This window comes from Lynx rufus, unplaced genomic scaffold (genome assembly GCF_022079265.1).
Source record: "Lynx rufus isolate CCGP_SWC_20201006 ecotype Redwood Valley unplaced genomic scaffold, mLynRuf1.p SCAF_40, whole genome shotgun sequence".
In the NCBI taxonomy this organism is placed as follows: domain Eukaryota; kingdom Metazoa; phylum Chordata; class Mammalia; order Carnivora; family Felidae; genus Lynx; species Lynx rufus.
The window spans coordinates 1,636,121-1,654,336 of record NW_025814857.1 but is presented as its reverse complement, the minus strand read 5'-3'; positions in this window follow the sequence as shown (position 1 = coordinate 1,654,336).

The window sequence follows — 18,216 nt, the reverse complement described above, 5'->3', positions numbered from 1 at the left end:
AGAAATTTTCCTTGAAGGCTCTGAAACCCAAATCAGCATCTTTAACCTCTACTTAATTTGGCACATCCGATGCTCACTAAAGCTGAACTATGCTTATTGTTCAACCACTTGGGAAGAAATGTTCCAACTTTTGTTGTGTTCCATTTCTAAATATAGTGACTTGGCTTCCACCATTAATAAACTTGCATTAAAAATAAAAAAAATAATAGATTTGCATTAACAAGGTCCTGACCTCCCTTGTGCCTTTCCTACTGTTTTGGGGTTTCCACAGAGAACCACCTAATGCAGCTCTTTATTCCTGCCTGGAGCTTCTTCCCTGTCTCCCTGCCTCCTTTTCTAGCCCAGGAAATCAGACCAGATAGTGACTAAGAAGAAAACTTGAGGGCTTCCTCATCTTGATCCTTGGGCCCTTGGTCAGTGCTGGTAGAGCACAGTAGTTAAAATGATAGGCTTTGGAGGCAAGAACACCTCTCTGTGCCCAAGTCCCTCCTGTAAAAGATCAAGGTGGGGATGATAAGAGATAATGCATATAAAACACATGATAATCACTCAATAAATGCTACCCACTATAGAACCCAGCTGCCAGCAGCCTTCATACATGAAATCTTTTCTGCCCCTCTTAGCTTTGCAGTGTTAAGAGACTTCCTAAACAGAAGGCAGACACATCCAACTGGAGAGAGCAAAATGAAGCCCCTAGATCTTCAAACAGGTTTCATTTTTATGACTCCTCCTAAATGCATCTCATCATATTCTCCCATGTTTTGAGGTGGAAATGATTGATGTCTGTCATTCTCTTTGCCCTACAGCAAACAATTTCTTCACCTCTTCCCACTCTTTCCCTGTGCGTTACTATCTGGTGTTGAATTTGTTGATATTTTGGGTTTATCTTATCCCCAGTGTTGGTTCTGTCTGGCATTTCCCCAACAGCTCCTCATGCCTTTCTCCATGTCTGTCACCATTTTGGGTGCCTCTGAGAAGACTGGATGGGAGGACTCCCTCTCTGCTCTTCAGAGATCCTAGTAGTGAAGCTATCTGGGCACATTTAATGCTCTTTCAAGAAAAATCCTTGAGCTTCTCCTCAAATTCCCTATATTCATCTCCAAGTGTTGGCCAGAAATAACTACAGAGAATTATTACACGGGAGCATGAAAGAGTCATATGCTCTCCCCTTTCTTCTGTTGCTTTTGGATTGTTGCTCTGTTGCTTGAACTCGTGGCTTCCAAAGGAGTGATGGGAGATGTAGACAAAGGGTCTTCCTTTTCCTCACTTATGTTAAAGCTCAATGTGAGGTTAAGGCTAAAGAGTGGTTCAAAACTTTTTTAAAAAATGTTTTCCAGCTATTTTGATCCTGAAACAAACACAAATCCCAGAATAAAGGTAACATAAGACAGTGTTATAAGACAACAACATGATGAGGAAGAAAGAACATCTGAATCCTGTTTCAACTGAATCTCTTGCTTCTGAGTAGTAGGTGACCTTGGACAAACCCTTTGTATTCTGTGGACCACATTTCCATGTATAGAATTAGGAAGTCAAGCTATATAGAGATATTCCTGAGGACAGGCCTGTACCTCACTGATCTTTTACTTTTCCAGCACTTAGCACAAGTCTTGGCACATCGTAGATGCTCATGATATGTTGTCTGTCTTTGAAGGCCCTTCCAAAGCCAACATTCTATGCTAATTGAATCAAAGATGTCCCCTCTGACATTAAGCTAAGAAAGCCACTTTTCACCAAGGGGAGGACTGAGAAGTAATTGATGAGTCTCCCAGGATCACTGATCCATTCTTTGGGGACTTTCATCAGTTTTGTCATAAGGTAATAGGACTGTGAATCTGTTGATAATTACTTTTGCTGCCCCATACATGTCCTGCTTTCTATCCACCTTGCTCAATGCAGGTATTCTTGTTTTAAAGTACATTTAAGCATTCATTTAATATCGTGAGTGAAAATTCTAATTTAAGGGGTCAATTTGGCACCCAAGTCGCATCCACTCTAAAAACACTTCTGGTTGAAGTTTGGTTTCTAAATCCTTCTTAAAAGCATCTTGTTTAACACTCCAGAAGCTCTGGGAGATTTCCCAGATGAACCAGAAAACATTCTGAATAGCTCACTTGGGGGCCTGTTTGAGAGAGGAAAAATCCATCCCAAATACCCATCAGTGATACACAGAATGAGGCCATAATATTTAGCACATTTTCTCCAGTGTTATTATAGAATTTATTGTTAATAAAGTTAGCAAACCTATTGAATACATAATCTTTAAAAATTGTGTAATATTCTAAAATGTGCTTTTGAGAATAAATTGTTTCTTTCCCATCAGGATCACTTATTTATTTTTTGTAGTGTTAGACAATGGGAAAATATGATATAATATAATATGATATAATTCTGTAAACAATTTTCCCTTAACACAACTCTTTATGACACTATCAGATGTATCGATCAAAGAAATGTTAATAAAATTGTTCTTGTATGCAAAATGAACATTTACTTTTGGGCTTTTTTACATGACTCATGGATATTTGTTGCCAGTGTTTTAATTCAATCTCCATTCAAAGGTCTCCAATAGTCACAAAAAATCACTAGTGATATTATTTCAGAAGAAGCACAGAAGTCAAAGCATCAGGATTTATGTTTGAGTTGTTATTGGGCAGCACAAACTTTGAAGGGAGGAGATGTTCTGGAATTGTCTAGAAGCCTCATTAAGTTTAGAGAGTTTTGGCAATTACCACATGAAATGTGCTTCGAATGGTAGAAAAATGAAGGAGGCTCCTGGGAGGCAGGGAATGAGGACAGACTGAGACTGTTAATGGGTTAATCCACCACAAGATATAGAGTAACCAATTGAAGGTAGAGAATAAGAGAATATGAGAAGATATGACTTTGGAAGACTTTAGTGAATCCCAACAAAACAGTTCAAACAGAACAAAAATTCTATCAAATTGATTGCTGTTTCTTCACATAACTAAAAAAAACCTCTTAGAAATATAGGTCTTTCTGCCACCTTCTCCTACCTGCCTCTGCCCCTTAGGATGGACAATAGGAACTGCAGATGTTGGCTGGATGACAAATTAGTGACTCCTGCCACATGCCATTAGATCAAGTATAGTTTTAAGGATAAAAGTACTCCTCAGAAAGACAGATATATACACACACTTTATGTAAATGGCCATGAAGAAAGAGGGTCTGCAGAGCCAAGGTATTTTTTCCCTCTACCTCATAGTAAGTACTTTCTTCAGGGGTGGGTTGGGGGAATTGGGACCTAGGCATTCTTATTGCTCAGTCTTAATTCACTGGCAGCCCCAGAAAGCAGCTCCTGTGTTATTTCAGACATTTCTTAAGAAAAACAGATCAGAATATTCACATGTTTTGTTTCACAGCATCTTCTGTCCATCCCTGAAGTAAACAAGGCAGAGACCACTGTCCTGATTTTTCACATTATATAATTGAGGCTCAGAGAGGTTAAGTGACTTACCCAGGTCAAAACAATGAATAGTGGAAGTCAAATTAGAAACTGACTCTGATTTCAATCTTTCCTTGACAATAGCTCATGCAATAGACCCATTTTCCTGAATGAATCTCTTTCATCTTTGGCTTCAGAAATAAAATTGAGCAGCAAATAAAAAGGAATCAATGGAATTAGAACATATGTTAAGATAACTCATGTTGAGTACATACATAAACTGTCCAGATGAACCACTTCTTACAACTTTTGATTCAAAATTTAAAACTAGATATTTCCTTTCTAGGCTTTAATCTTAGAGGTGGACTCATTTTTCTGACATGTAAGACTTTGTCAATATTCAGAAAAATTACCAAAGTTCTGTAAATTTTGTTGATCCATTTGTAATCTCAGGTTACACTGGGAGCTGGCTGGGCCTGAGAGACCTCTGGATTCTCAGGGTTGGTCAATAGACCAGACCTACATAAGTCCCTCTCTGTTTCATGGGGGCAAGGTGGGAAGACCTAGGTGTATGAGGTCTAGAATAACTGGGGAAGCAGGACAGATTTCTTGGTAGCAAACCGAGCCTGCTCAGAGCCTCCAGGCTAGCTCCTGTCCCGTATCCCTAAAGTGTGGGCTGGGCCAAGTCATGGAAAACTTCAAAGAAAAGTAGAGGGACAAGAAGCATATGCTCCAAGGACACTGTGTGGTATGAAGAGGAGACGGCAGTGCTCACACCAAGACTAATGGAGTGCAAGAAGTTGTTGGCCACAGTTCTGCCCTGAGTGGATAGATGTTATCTTACCACTTAAGCATTTAACAAATCAGTGCTCTCCCCTTGACAATATCTATACATGGAAACAAGATTCAATCATTTCCAGCTCTTTGGGGTTGCTTGTTAAATAATCCATCGAATAGTTAAAAGGGTAATCCAAGGTACTGAGAGTGGTGATGAAGTACAGTTCTCTGGGTCATTTGCATCATGAATTGAAAAGTTGATCATGACCACTCCTCCAAAAGAATTGACTGAAAAATACAGATTTGTTGTGGTGTGATTTTGAGGGGAAGAAGGTGGAATAAGGTCCCAGAGATGTGAGGAAGGCAGATTCTAGCTGAATTCCAGAAAGACTTTCCTACTGACAAGGCTATAGACATGGGTACAGACTGACTTTCTGAGAGAAGAGGCACCTTCCATGTCCTGGACAATGCTCATGGTGTGCTTTTCTGTAAAGGACTTTGGAGAGGAGATTCCTAGCTCAGGTAGGAGGGTCAGCTGATTTCCATTTAATCAAGTATTCTAAGGTTGCTATGATTACTAAGCCACATGAGTTTATCCTGTGTCCCAGGGACTGCTCAGAAAAAGACAATTATGAGGATTCCAAGATATGGAACTGGTCACTCAAATGGCAAATGTTGTGTTCTGTGTACATTTGGCCTCAGTTCTTCTTCTTTTTAAAATTTACATCCAAGTTAGTTAGCATATAGTGCAACAAGGATTTCAGAGGTAGATTCCTTAATGCCCCTTACCATTTAGCCCATCCCCCCTCCCACAACCCCTCCAGTAACGCTCTGTTTGTTCTCCATATTTAAGAGTCTCTTATGTTTTTCCCCCTCTCTGTTTTTATATTATTTTTCCTTCCCTTCCCTTGTGTTCATCTATTCTATGTCTTAAAGTCCTCATATGAGTGAAGTCATATGATATTTGTCTTTCTCTGACTAATTTCGCTCAGCTAATACCCTCTAGTTCCCTCCACATAGTTGCAAATGGCAAGACTTCATTCTTTTTGATTGGCAAGTAATATTCCATTGTGTATATATACCACATCTTTATCCATTCATCCATCGATGGACATTTGGGTTCTTGTTGATGGACTTTGGCTATTGTTGATAGTGCTGCTGTAAACATTGGGGTGCATGTGCCCATTCAAAACAGCATACCTGTATTCCTTGAATAAATACCTACTAGTGCAATTGCTGGGTCATAGGGTAGTTCTATTTTTAATTTTTTGAGGAACATCCATACTGTTTTCCAGAGTGGCTGCACCAGCTTGCATTCTCACCAACAATTCAAAAGAGATCCTTATTCTCCACATCCTTGCCAACATCTGTTGTTGCCTGAGCTGTCAATGTTAGCCATTCTGACAGGTGTGAAGTGATATCTCATTGTAGTTTTGATTTGTATTTCCCTCATGATGAGTGATGTTGAGCATGTTTTCATGTGTCGGTTGGCCATCTGGATGTCTTCTTTGGAGAAGTGTCTATTCATGTCTTTTGCCCATTTCTTCACTGGATTATTTGATTTTTTGGTATTGAGTTTGATAAGTTCTTTATAGATTTTGGATACTAATCCTTTATCTGATACATCATTTGCAAATATATCTTCTCCCATTCTGTCAGCTGCCTTTTAGTTTTTCTGATTGTTTCCTTCACTATGCAGAAGCTTTTTATTTTGATGAGTTCCCAGTAGTTCATTTTTGCTTTAGTTTCCCTTGCCTCCAGAGATGTGCTGAGTAAGAAGTTGTTGCGGCCAGGATCAAAGAGGTTTTTGCCTGCTTTCTCCTCGAGGATTTTGATGGCTTCCTGTCTTACATTTAGGCCTTTTGAGTTTATTTTTGTGTATCGTGTAAGTGGTCCAGGTTCATTCTTCTGCACGTCGCTGTCCAGTTTTCCCAGTACCACTTGCTGAAGACTGTCTTTATTCCATTGGATATTCTTTCCTGCTTTGTCAAAGATTAGTTGGCCATACGTTTGTGGGTCCATGTCTGGATTCTCTATTCTGTTCCATTGATCTGAGTGTCTGTTCTTGTGCCAATACCATACTGTCTTGATGATTACAGATTTGTAATACAGCCTAAAGTCTGGGATTGTGTTGGCTCCTGCTTTGGTTTTCTTTTTCAAGATTGCTTTGGCTATTCAGGGTCTTTTCTGGTTCCATACACATTTTAGGATTGTTTGTTCTAATTCCATGAAGAATGCTGGTGTTATTTTGATAGGGATTGCATTGAATATGTAGATTGCTTTGGGTAGTATTGACATTTTAACAATATTTGTTCTTCCTATCCAGGAGCATGGAATCTTTTTCAATTTTTTTGTGTGTCTTCTTCAATTTCTTTCATAAGCTTCCTATACTTTTCAGTGTACAGATTGTTCACCTCTCTGGTTAGATTTATTCCTAGGTATTTTATGGTTTTTGGTGCAATTGTAAATGGGATCGATTCCTTGATTTTTCTTTCTGTGGCTTCATTTTTGGTGTATAGGAATGCAACCGATTTCTGTGCTTTGATTTTATATTCTGCCACTTTGCTGAATTCATGGATCAGTTCTAGCAATATTTTGGTGGAATCTTTTGTGTTTTCCATATAGAATATCATGTCATCTGTGAAGGGTGAAAGTTTGACCTCCTCCTGGCCGATTTGGATGCCTTTTATTTCTTTGTGTTGTCTTATTGCAGAGGCTAAGACTTCCAATGCTATGTTGAATAACAGTGGCAAGAGTGGACATCCCTGTCTTGTCCCTGACCTTAGGGGGAAAGCTCTGTTTTTCCCCATTGAGGATGATATTAGCGTTGGGTCATTCATATATGGCTTTTATGATCTCGAGGTATGATCCTTCTATCCCTATGTTCTTGAGGGTTTTTATCAAGAAAGGATGTATTTTGTCAAATGCTTTCTCTACATCTATTGAGAGGATCATATGGTTCTTGTCCTTTCTTTTACTGGTGTGATGAATCACATTGTTTTGTGGATATTGAACCAGCCCTGCATCCCAGGTATAAATCTCACTTGGTCGTAGTGAATAATTTTTTTAAATGTATTTTTGGATCTGGTTAACTAATATCTTGTTGAGGATTTTTGCATCCATGTTCATCAGGGAAATTGGTTTAGAATTCTCCTTTTTAGTGCGGTCTTTGTCTGGTTTTGGAATCAAGATAATGCTGGCTTCATAGAAAGAATTTGAAGTTTTCCTTCCATTTCTATTTTTTGGAACACCTTCAAGAGAATAGGTGTTAACTCTTCCTTAAATGTTTGGTAGAATTCTCCTGGAAAGCCATCTGGCCCTGGACTCTTGTTTTTTGGAAGATTTCTGATTACTAATTTGATTTCTTTACTGGTTATGGATCTGTTCAAATTTTCTGTTTCTTCATGTTTCAGTTTTGGTACTTCATATGTTTCTAGGAATTTGTCCATTTCTTCCAGATTGCCCATTTTATTGGTATATAATTGCTGATAATATTCTCTTATTATTGTTTTCATTTCTGCTGTGTTGGTTGTGATCTCTCCCCTTTCATTATTGATTTTATTTATTTGGGTCCTTTCCTTTTTCTTTTTGATCAAACTGGCTAGTGGTTTATCAATTTTGTTAATTGTTTCAAAGAACCAGCTTCTGGTTCCATTGATCTGTTCTACAGTTTGTTTTTTTGTTTTTTGGTTTTGATAGCATTTATCTCTACTCTAATCTTTATTATTTCCTGTATTCTGCTGTTTTGGGGTTTTATTTGCTATTCTTTTTCCAGCTCCTTAAGGTGTAAGGTTAGGTTGTATATCTGAGACCTTTCTTCTTTCTTTAGGAAGGCCTGGATTGCTATATGCTTTCCTCTTATGGCCACCTTTGCTGCATCCCAGAGGTTTTGGGTTGTGGTGTTATCATTTTCATTGGCTTCCATGTACTTTTTAATTTCATCTTTAACTTCCTGTTTAGCCCATTCATTCTTTAGTAGGATGTTCTTTAGTTTCCAAGTATTTGTTACCTTTCCAAATTTTTTCTTGTGGTTGATTTTGAGTTTCATAGCATCGTGGTTTGAAAATATTCACGGTATGGTCTTGATCTTTTTGTACTTGCTGAGGGCTGATTTGTGTCCCAGTGTGTGGTCTATTCTGGAGAACGTCCCATGTGCACTGCAGAAGAATGTATATTCTGCTGCTTTAGGATGAAATGTTCTGAATATATCTGTTAAGTCCATCTGGTCCAGTATGTCATTCAAAGCCATTGGTTCCTTGTTGATTTTCTGATTAGATGATCTGCCCATTGTTGTAAGTGGGGTGTTGAAGTCCCCTACTATTATAGTATTATTATCAATGAGTTTCTTTATGTTTGTAATGAATTGATTTATATATTTGGGTGCTCTCACATTTGAAGCATAAATGTTTACAATTGTTAGGTCTTCTTGGTGGAAAGACCCCTTAATTATGATACGATGTCTTTCTTCATCTCTTGTTATAGTCTTTATTTTAAAGTCTAGATTGTATGATATAAGTATGGCTACTCTGGCTTTCTTTTGTTGCCCATTAGCATGATAGATTGTTGTCTATCCCCTCACCTTCAATCTGAAGGTGTCTTTAGGTCTAAAGTGGGTCTCTTGGAAACAGCAAATAGATGGATCTTATTTTCTTATCCATTCTGTTACCTTATGTCTTTTGATTGGAGCATTTAATCCATTGACATTTAGAGTGAGTACTGAAAGATATGAATTTATTGCCATTATGTTACTTAAAGAGTTGGAGTTTCTGGTGGTGTTCTCTGGTCCTTTCTAGTCTTTGTTGCTTTTGATATTTATTTATTTATTTATTTATTTATTTATTTATTGTCTTTTCTCCCTTCAGACTGTCCCTCTTAAAATTTCTTGCAGGGCTGGTTTAGTGTCACAAACTCCTTTAATTTTTGTTTGTCTGGGAAGCTTTTTATCTCTCCTTCTATTTTGAATGACAGCCTTGCTGGATAAAGAATTCTTGGCTGCATATTTTTCTGATTCAGCACATGAATATATCCTGCCACTCCTTTCTGGCCTGCCAAGTTTCTGTGAATAGGTCTGGTGTAAACCTGATGTGTCTTCCCTTGTAGGTTAAGAACTTTTTTTCCCTTGCTGCTTTCATGATTGTTTCTTTGCCTGAGTATTTTGTGAATTTGACTATGATATGCCTTGTTGATGGTCGGTTTTTGTTGAATGTCATGGAAGTCCTCTGTGCTTTCTGGATTTTGATGTCTGTGTCTTCCCCCAGGTTAGGAAAGTTTTCTGCTATGATTTGCTCACATAACCCTTCTACCCCTTTTTCTCTCTCTTCATCTCCTGGGACCCCTATGATTCTGATGTTGTTCCTTTTTAATGAGTCACTGATTTCTCTAATTCTTAAGTCGTGCTCTTTTGCCTTAATCTCCCTCTTTTTTTCTGCTTCATTATTCTCTATAAGTTTGTTCTCTATATTGCTGATTCTCTGCTCTGCCTCATCCATTCTTGCCTCCGTGGCAGTCTTTTGAGAGTGCAGCTCACTTGTAGCATTTTTAATTTCATTCTGACTAGCTTTTACTTAGTTTATCTCCACAGAAAGGGATTCTAATCTATTTTCAACTCCATCTAGTATTCTTATTATCATGATTCTAAATTCTGGTTCAGACATCTTGCTTGTATCTGTATTAATTAAGTTCCTGACTGTTGTTTCTTCCTGAGCCAATTTGGGGTGAATTACTTTGTTTTGTCATTTTGAAGGGAGAAAAGGAATTAATGTGGTAAAAAATTAAAATAAAATTAAAATTAAAAAAATTAAATTAAAAAATTAAAAACAACAAACATACAGAAAAACCAAATAAATGATGCTGGATCCTAGGTGTGTTTTGGTCTGGGTGCTGAAAGGGGCTTCATAGATTAGAGAAATAGGGGAAAGAAAAAAAAAGGAAATCGTTTGAAAATTTGAAAAAATGAATAGAGTGAAATAGAATAAAGTGAAATGATGGAAGTAAAATAGAATTTGAAAAAATTTACACAAAAGTAACAAAATATTGTATAAAAAATTAAAGAAAAATATTTTTAATAAAAATTGAAAATAAAAGTAATTTTTTTCTCTTTTTGTATCCAAGAAAAAGAAAAGAAACAAAAAATGGAAAAAAGGAAAAAAAGGAAGACAAAAAGAAAATTGAATAGATGGATCAGTGAAATACGATTGAAATTACTTCATTTTCGCCTAGAAGTCAAACTATGAAGCGCTTTATAGTCAGTAAACTAAGCAGGCGGAGAGATTTTTGTTCCTGAAGAGAGTAGTTGGCTCAGTTGGGTGGGGCTTACTGTAAGGGCTCCATTCTCCACTTGATGGTGCTGCTTAGCTTACTGGGATGGATTGGTGTGGCGCCTGCAGGTGCCCATGCGCAGGAGCGGTGAAAATGGCGTCACCCAGCTACCCAGTCTCTAGTATCAGAACTCTGTTCTCTCTAATCAGCAATCACACCTGTCTTTTGATTTTGGCTTCCGTCCACTCCCCGCTTTTACACAGTCCATGACCAAGACCCAGGGAGCACCTCTCTCCTGTGTTTTATCTCAGATGTGGCTGTTTTTCCCGACCCCTCACTCCTGAGGGTCTGCGGCTTTGATCTGCCCCTCCCCTCAGTGGGAGGGTCTCACAGAGCAGTGGCTGGGTGCTGGCCACACCCAGGAACGTTCATGGGACCATGCTGCTGCCGATGCCCAGAGATTGTGGCCTGGTGCCAGCCCACCCCAGAAAAAGTTTGTGAGATAGTGTAGCAGCAGCGTTTCAGGGATTATGGAAAATCACAACATGCATCTGGCACCAGTCTTCACCCTTAACGACCATCCTCGTTCCAGCACCAGCAAATATGGTTGTTTTTCTGGGTCCACTGTGGTCCCTGGCTGTGGGGGAGCCACACAGCTTCTACCAGATGTCCTCCCAGCCAGGGAACAACCTCTCCCATGTGGCCTGAAGACCCCTGGACTCACTCTGGTCCTGAGAACTCACCCTTCCCATGAGTGCACCACCAAGTGTCGAACTGTGGAGTTTCAGACTCTGCTCTCCCCCTGTTTATAGAGTCTTAATGGAATTTACACCCTCTCCTTTCTCCTTTCTCCCTTTTTGTTCAGTTCCTGAGGCTGTTTCCACTTTTCCACTTTCTCTCCAGCTGCTTTTAGGGGGGTGCTTTTCCCGTATTCTTCCCTACCCACATCTCTGTCCTCTCTCGGCATGCAAAAACAGTTCCCTGCCCTCTGCAGCTTCTCTCTCCCCCAGTTCACCTCTCTGCGGCACCTACCTGCTTAATTCTGTGGTTCAGTTTGTGCAGATTGTTGTATTAATCCTCAAATCAGTTTTCTCGGTGTGCAGGATGGTTTAGTGTTAATCTGGCTGTATTTCATGGATGCAAGACAAAAAAAACTGTCCATGCTGTTCTGCCATCTTGGCTGGAGCCTCATTTCTTCTTGAACAGGAATGATGTGTTTAAGTTGGTGATTGTAAATTGTTTGAGGGGAGGGACCATGTCTTATTCACCTACTTTATGTAAGATACTCTACTGGCCACTTAAAGAGTATATCAAGGTGAGCAAAGTCCAGCCTCCTCCTTAAAGTCACTATAGCCTATGAGGGAAGGTGGTTAGCACACTTGATAAAAAGTTTGTGAATAGCATGAATCAAAGTTAAAGCATGAAAAGTGCCATGAGAGAAGCTTGCAAACACCTTGGAGAGTAATAATGGAGGCTGATTCCAATGAGGGGATCTGGAAAGTCATCATGAAGGAGGTGGCATACTTTGGCCTCAAGGGATGGGAAAAATTCTGACAAATTGGGGAAAAGTATTAGAGAAATAAGGAGCAGTATGAGCAGAGACCTCAGAACAGAAAACTGAGGCATAGTAATGCCAAGTTGGAACCAGGCACACTGGATTTGAATCCCAGCTTGGCCACCTAGTAGATATAATTTTTAAAAAGTTGCTTAGCCTCTATGTGCCACATTAATTAATCTGTAAAATTTGGATATAATAGTATCTTCCTTATGAGGTTTTTTTTTTACAAAGACTAAATAAGTTAATATACATAAAGCACCTACAACAGAGCCTGAGACTCAAGAAGTACTCCACCATGTGTCTGGCATTGTTTTTATGTCATACATACAGGAGTCAAAGCCTATATATATATATATATATATGTTTTTTTTTCTCATCACATTCTGAGGTAATAAATGCCCTGCTTTTTAATTGTTCATAGCTTAAAGAGGTAAACAAGAAAAATTAGAGCATTTTTCCTAATTAAAAGTGTCTGAATAACATTAACTCTTTACCACTTTATTAATAAATAGTCTGTGCCCCAAAAGCTTATTTGTACATCCCATATTTGGAACTCTGAAGACATTTGTCAGTGGAGATACAGTATTAAGTTATTGCTGGACTTATCCATCAGAGACTACAATGGGGCAAATACCCACCCCTAGAGCACCATTGGAAGTTCTAGAATGGAAAAAGGAGGTTCCTCTCAGGTAGTGGAAGGACAAGGAGACCTTTGCCCTCACATTGAAAGTGGAACTAACAAGTAGGCATCTCAACTCAGCCTTCCATCCACTCCATGGGTGCTCCTCTTTGCTGTCCTGCCAAACCTATATGCTTTGAAAGAACATCAAGTCATCAAGTTATTTCCACCATAGTTAAATGGGACTCCAGCTAGGGCACAGAGGCAAAGTTGGAGTAGGAAGGCATTGAGATGATCATTTGTAAAGCAGGGACTAGATTTGGTATGATTCATCTGTCATATCCTTATCTTTTCTCCTTTGCTCTTGCAACACACACACACATACACACATACACAAGACTGAGGGAGGGAGATAGTCTGTAGTTCACATACAGGGAATCCCCATGGAGATAAGAACCGTGCTTAACCTTGACCTCAGTGACCCAACATAGGCTGATAGGCCCAGAAGTTGACCTAACATCACTCAAGATCTGGAAAAGTTGAATTGGTGACAAACACCTGGTGCTCCAGATCTGTGATGTGTTGCCCCTACACCCACCCCCTCAGTGGGCTCAAAGGAAGGAAAGTCTTCTCCTGGAGGTGATGAAAAGTTTGACATGGCCAAGAAAGTTTCTGTTGAAATGAGTTTATCATAACAAAGGTGTTGAAATTAAAAGCTAGTCTCTAGGGTTTCTGATTTCAAAATAAGCAAGTCTCTGGTTATTGTCATATATCAACACCATGTCACAGAGAGAGGGACAAAGATTGTTCTGCAAAAGCTAATACAGGCAGGCATCAAGTTCCCTTTTAGCTAAACTTATTTAAAAACTCTCAGGAGAACAAACCTAAATTGATCATGGAACAATTGATCAATGATGACTAAGTGTAGTTCAACATCAATTTGTTTTGCAACAGAGCTAGTTGTCTGAAAGAATGACAAATAAACCCCAAATCCATCCCCTTTGGAAATATGTGAGTGTAACTCCAACATTGATTCTTTTGACTTGCTTAACCTTTACATTGCATTCATTTTTTTTTTCCTGAAGAGAAGACTTTTGTTCTTAGAATAGGGGGAGGATGCTACGTAGTGAATAGTCAATGTATTTATGTTTAATTAATGTTCCAAATTTAACTGGTAATTTTTAAAAGAGAAATTTATATTGACTTTTAAAATGTAGACAATTGATGAAGGCAAATGAATTCTCAGATCCATTAGATGAAATCACTTTTTGTTTTCCAGTTTGTTAAAATAGAATCTTAGAATTGTACAGAGACAATATTTGGGAGAGCCAACAAGACCATTTGAGTCAACAGAAGGAATGAAACATTTAAATCAAATGTTTAATCAAAGTTTTAATCAAACTTTCCCTGGTGGTTCAACAATGGAAACAATATTAGATGAATGTAAAATATGTTTTGGTAATAATATTTACATAATTTACAGTATATCTGAGAATAAGTATGTGGGATGGGGGTACTTTACTGACCTTACAGTTCCTGAACTTATGTTCTCCTCCATGGTTTGCTCTAGCTAGCACTTAGTGGTTCTCTACTGTTGACCTCAGAACATATGCCATGCTCCTGCCATAGGGTGTGGAGGTAGTGATTGAAGGATTCTCATGGTATGCTTTGCAGACTTCTTTTCCTCTGCTCTTCCTAAATGTAAATGTTTTGCAGGGTTCTTCTGCCCTGAACTCTCTTCTTTATCCAGACTGTAGATTCTACAGGGCAAGTTCAATCATTTTTGTGGCTTCAGTTACTAACTGAACTTGTATCCCCAAGTGCCAACTGGTAATCTTTATCTGAATGTCCTTCATATTCAGCATGCCTTTCCCCTAAATCCTTTTTGAATTTCTGATTCTGATTAATTACATCTTCTGCTAATCACCTAAGCCAGAAACCTGGAAGTTATCCTAGACTTCTCTTTTTCCCATAGACACATATAATCTCTCATCAACGCTTATTGATTCTATCTTCTGAGTGCCCTATCTGTTAATTTCTCTATTTCTCTACTGCTACTACCTTTAGTCCAAAGCACTCTATCTTGCCTTGACCTCTACTTTCCTCTCACTCCTTTACAAGCTATTCTCCATATTGTACTCAGAATGGTGTTGCTAAACAAAACAAAACAAAGCCCCACAATCTGATCACATCACCACCTCTTTATAAACATGTGTTTTCACACTAACTATAGAATCAAGTCCAGCCTTGTCCTCCCCACCCCCCGCCACTGGGAGACTTCTTATTTCTGGAACAAATAGTCTTGGTTCTTTCAGTCCTCTGTGCTTTGGACCTTCTGACCAAATTCCCAATGTAGCCCAGTAGTAGTTAAGATAGCAGGCTTTGGAATCAGATATATCTAGGTTCAAAACCTAGCTCTGCCTTCTACTTGAACTAGCTGTGTTAAGTTACCTGATCTCTATGAATTACACTTTTCTCATCTTTTACCTGGAGATAATAGACACCTAATGTGTAGGAATAAATGAGATAGTATCTATGATGCACTTATTATCAATCTCTGTTTTCTCTAGTGAGTGCCCATCTAAGACCCAGGTCAAATATCATCTCCTCTGTGGAGGTTTACTTGGCTAATGGTGCTGTAGTCTGGTCCTTCTCTCCTTTGTGCACCCATAGGAACTTTTGTTCATACATAATTTTTGCTGCTTGCCTACTTACACTGTATTTATTTGTACCTCTGTCTCATCTCTAGCACCTGGCACAGCACCCAACATAGTGTGCAGTAAGCATTTGTTGAACGCTGAATGGATCAGGCAGACTTTTGGAATGTTAGATTTGTCCTCTGGATTTGAAGGTGTAATATATCACAGGATAACCTCAGCTATGAGGAGAAAGGGACGCTGTCAGTACTCTAGTGTTCCTTCAGTATTTTTATTTATGCAATAGAGCTCTTTGCCAAGCTTTTGTTTATCTATAGCTCTGACTTTCTCTCCCTCTCTGTCCTGTGAAGGGAGAATTTCCAGTGATAATTCCACCTAAACATTCAGAGCTGTCAACGTTTGCTTACACCCCTCTGCTCTGCTAGAGACTGCATCTGGGGGAGGCAAGGCGAAAGTCATATTTACCTCAGACTGTCCTTCTTCCACTCTGTAATCATCATCTGTGTTGAAGAAAGAAAGCAAAAGAACTTTTTGTGATGATTATCCAACACATGTCCTTTGCCCTTTCTGGGCCTCAGTTTCCTTTTCTATTAAATGAATAATAGATGGATTATGAGGAAAATGCACCTAGTCAGTGGGTGCTTTTTGGAAGGAGGTAGCTCTCGATCTCATTCTGTGAGACAACTCCAGGGGCAATGAAAATAAAGGGGTGGGGAATGGAATAAAGTTGAACACTGAGATTCTCAGTTCAGCTCATAGAAGCAGAAAATTTTTTTAAAGAATTGGGTTTCATCAACACAATATTTCTGAAGACATCTTGGATTTAGTGATTTTATGATTGCACCTGCTCTCAAAAGTAGGTAACCCTAAACTTAAACAATACCATCTTTGAAAAAGGAATAATGTTGTATGTTCCACTGATTTATATAATTTTTTACATAAAAACTCTTAAGGATCATTTAGTCTAACACCCTAATTTTATACATATGGAAACTGAGTTATAGAGAGGTGAAGTGACTTGTCCAATGTCTCATAGAAAGTTAGCAGTGGAGATTCTCTAGTTAGAGAACCTTGGCCTCCCCACTCCCAGTCCAGTCTTTCTCTCTCCCTCTCTCTCCTTCTCTCTCTTTCTCTTCTCTCTCTCTCTTTTCTCTCTTCTCTCTTGTCTCTCTCTTCTCTCTCTGTGTCTCTCTCTTTTATGGTACCTTGTATCACTTATTTACATCCAGATTCCAAATGTGTGACAATACCTCAGGGTAAGAGAAAGGTAAAAAGAAAGATACATCTATGTTTCTGTTTAAAGGAAAAAAAGTGCTAAAACCAAAGGTGCTCTTATGCTGTAGCTAGTAATCAATTGAATTAATACAAAAATATCACTACTACCACTACCAGGACCTCCTCTTCCCCACCCCCCACCACACTCACACCCACACCCACGCATACACACACCTTGCTTGCCATGAAAAACTCAGCTCTGTTAGTTATCGAAACCAGCCCTGGGTCTGGAACAGCCTTTTCTGGGAATATATATACATACAGACTTTGGCAAGAGTTCAATCAGTGCAGCTCAAATACACCCACACCAAATCCTGGGCAATATCAGTGTCCTGTCAAATATGGACATTTTCTGGGAACTTGGGAATGATGGTTATGGCAAACTGTGGCCCTGAAGATTAACAGGCCAGTCTAGGTGAATTCGATTAAGCAAATGGGTATGGTAAAATAAGATTTAACATTCTATCATTTTATCATTCTTCATGAAGGTTGATTAAGTGTAAAAAATGACTTCATTAGGAAAATTGTTCTATTTTTTGTATCTTTTAAAAAGTTAAAATCCAGACTTAGAAGAAGAGTTATTTGTTTTGTATATTCCATGACTTTCACATACTTGTGAGCACAGTCTTCACTGCCTTATGCTTTTGAGCACTCCAAAGAGACTGTTTCAAAAGGTAGGTAAAAGTGATGATGTAGGACAACGGTTGTGTAAGATGTTGATTTTTACTATGGAAGCAGGACCTCAAATGGTAGTTGTGCTGCTGAGAGTACAATGAAGTTCTTGAGCCAGACATATGGATGACTGAGGGGCCTTGTGAACGGGACGATAAGACTAGTTCCAGAGCCCACTTACTACAGAGTGTAAGGTAGGTACATGGTTAATGCTCCCATCCCTGTTACCTGGCTTGGCTCTATGGTTCAGGGACTGAATAGGATCCAACCTTAGAGTGAAAAGTCCTCAGTTCTATGGCTCAGTGGAGCTTGTCCAGTTGAGGACTCACAGCAACTCTCAGTAAAGATGTGGTGTGGTGGGAAATTTGACAGAGTGGAGAAGGATGAGGACATAGAAATGGAAAACCATGAAAGATTATACAATAAAATGGGAAAGGGAATTGAAATCAAGAAAAGGAGTTTGGAATTGGTAAAGCTGAAAGTAGTTCTGTAGAATCAGCACCTAGACAAAGCAGAAATACTTTGTGAAATATCTTGCAGACTCCATTACTGGTTACAATCCAAAGTTGTCTAATAGGAGAAATAAGACTTGCCCCAAAAGAAGGGCACCAGAAAGATGCCTCAACACTTGCCCTCTCAGAGGCTTTGGAGCCAATAGATGAAGTTTATACAATAGAAAGGGTGTAAGTCCTCAGTGTAAAGAGTTTATTGAAAAGAATTAAAATGATAAAAAAGCATTGGTGGTCTGGGGGATGGGGGTGGTGGTGGTACTGGGTGAAATGGGTGAAGGTGGTCAAAAGGTACAAACTTCCAGTTACAAAAAAAGTTAAGTCCCAGGGATATAAAGTACAGCATAGTGGCTATAGTTAATAATACTGTGTTGCATATTTGAAAGTTACTAAGAAAGTAGATCTTAAAAGTTCTCATCACAAGAAAAACTTTTTTTGTACCTATGTAAGGTGACAGAACTTAACTAGACCTATTGTGGTGATCA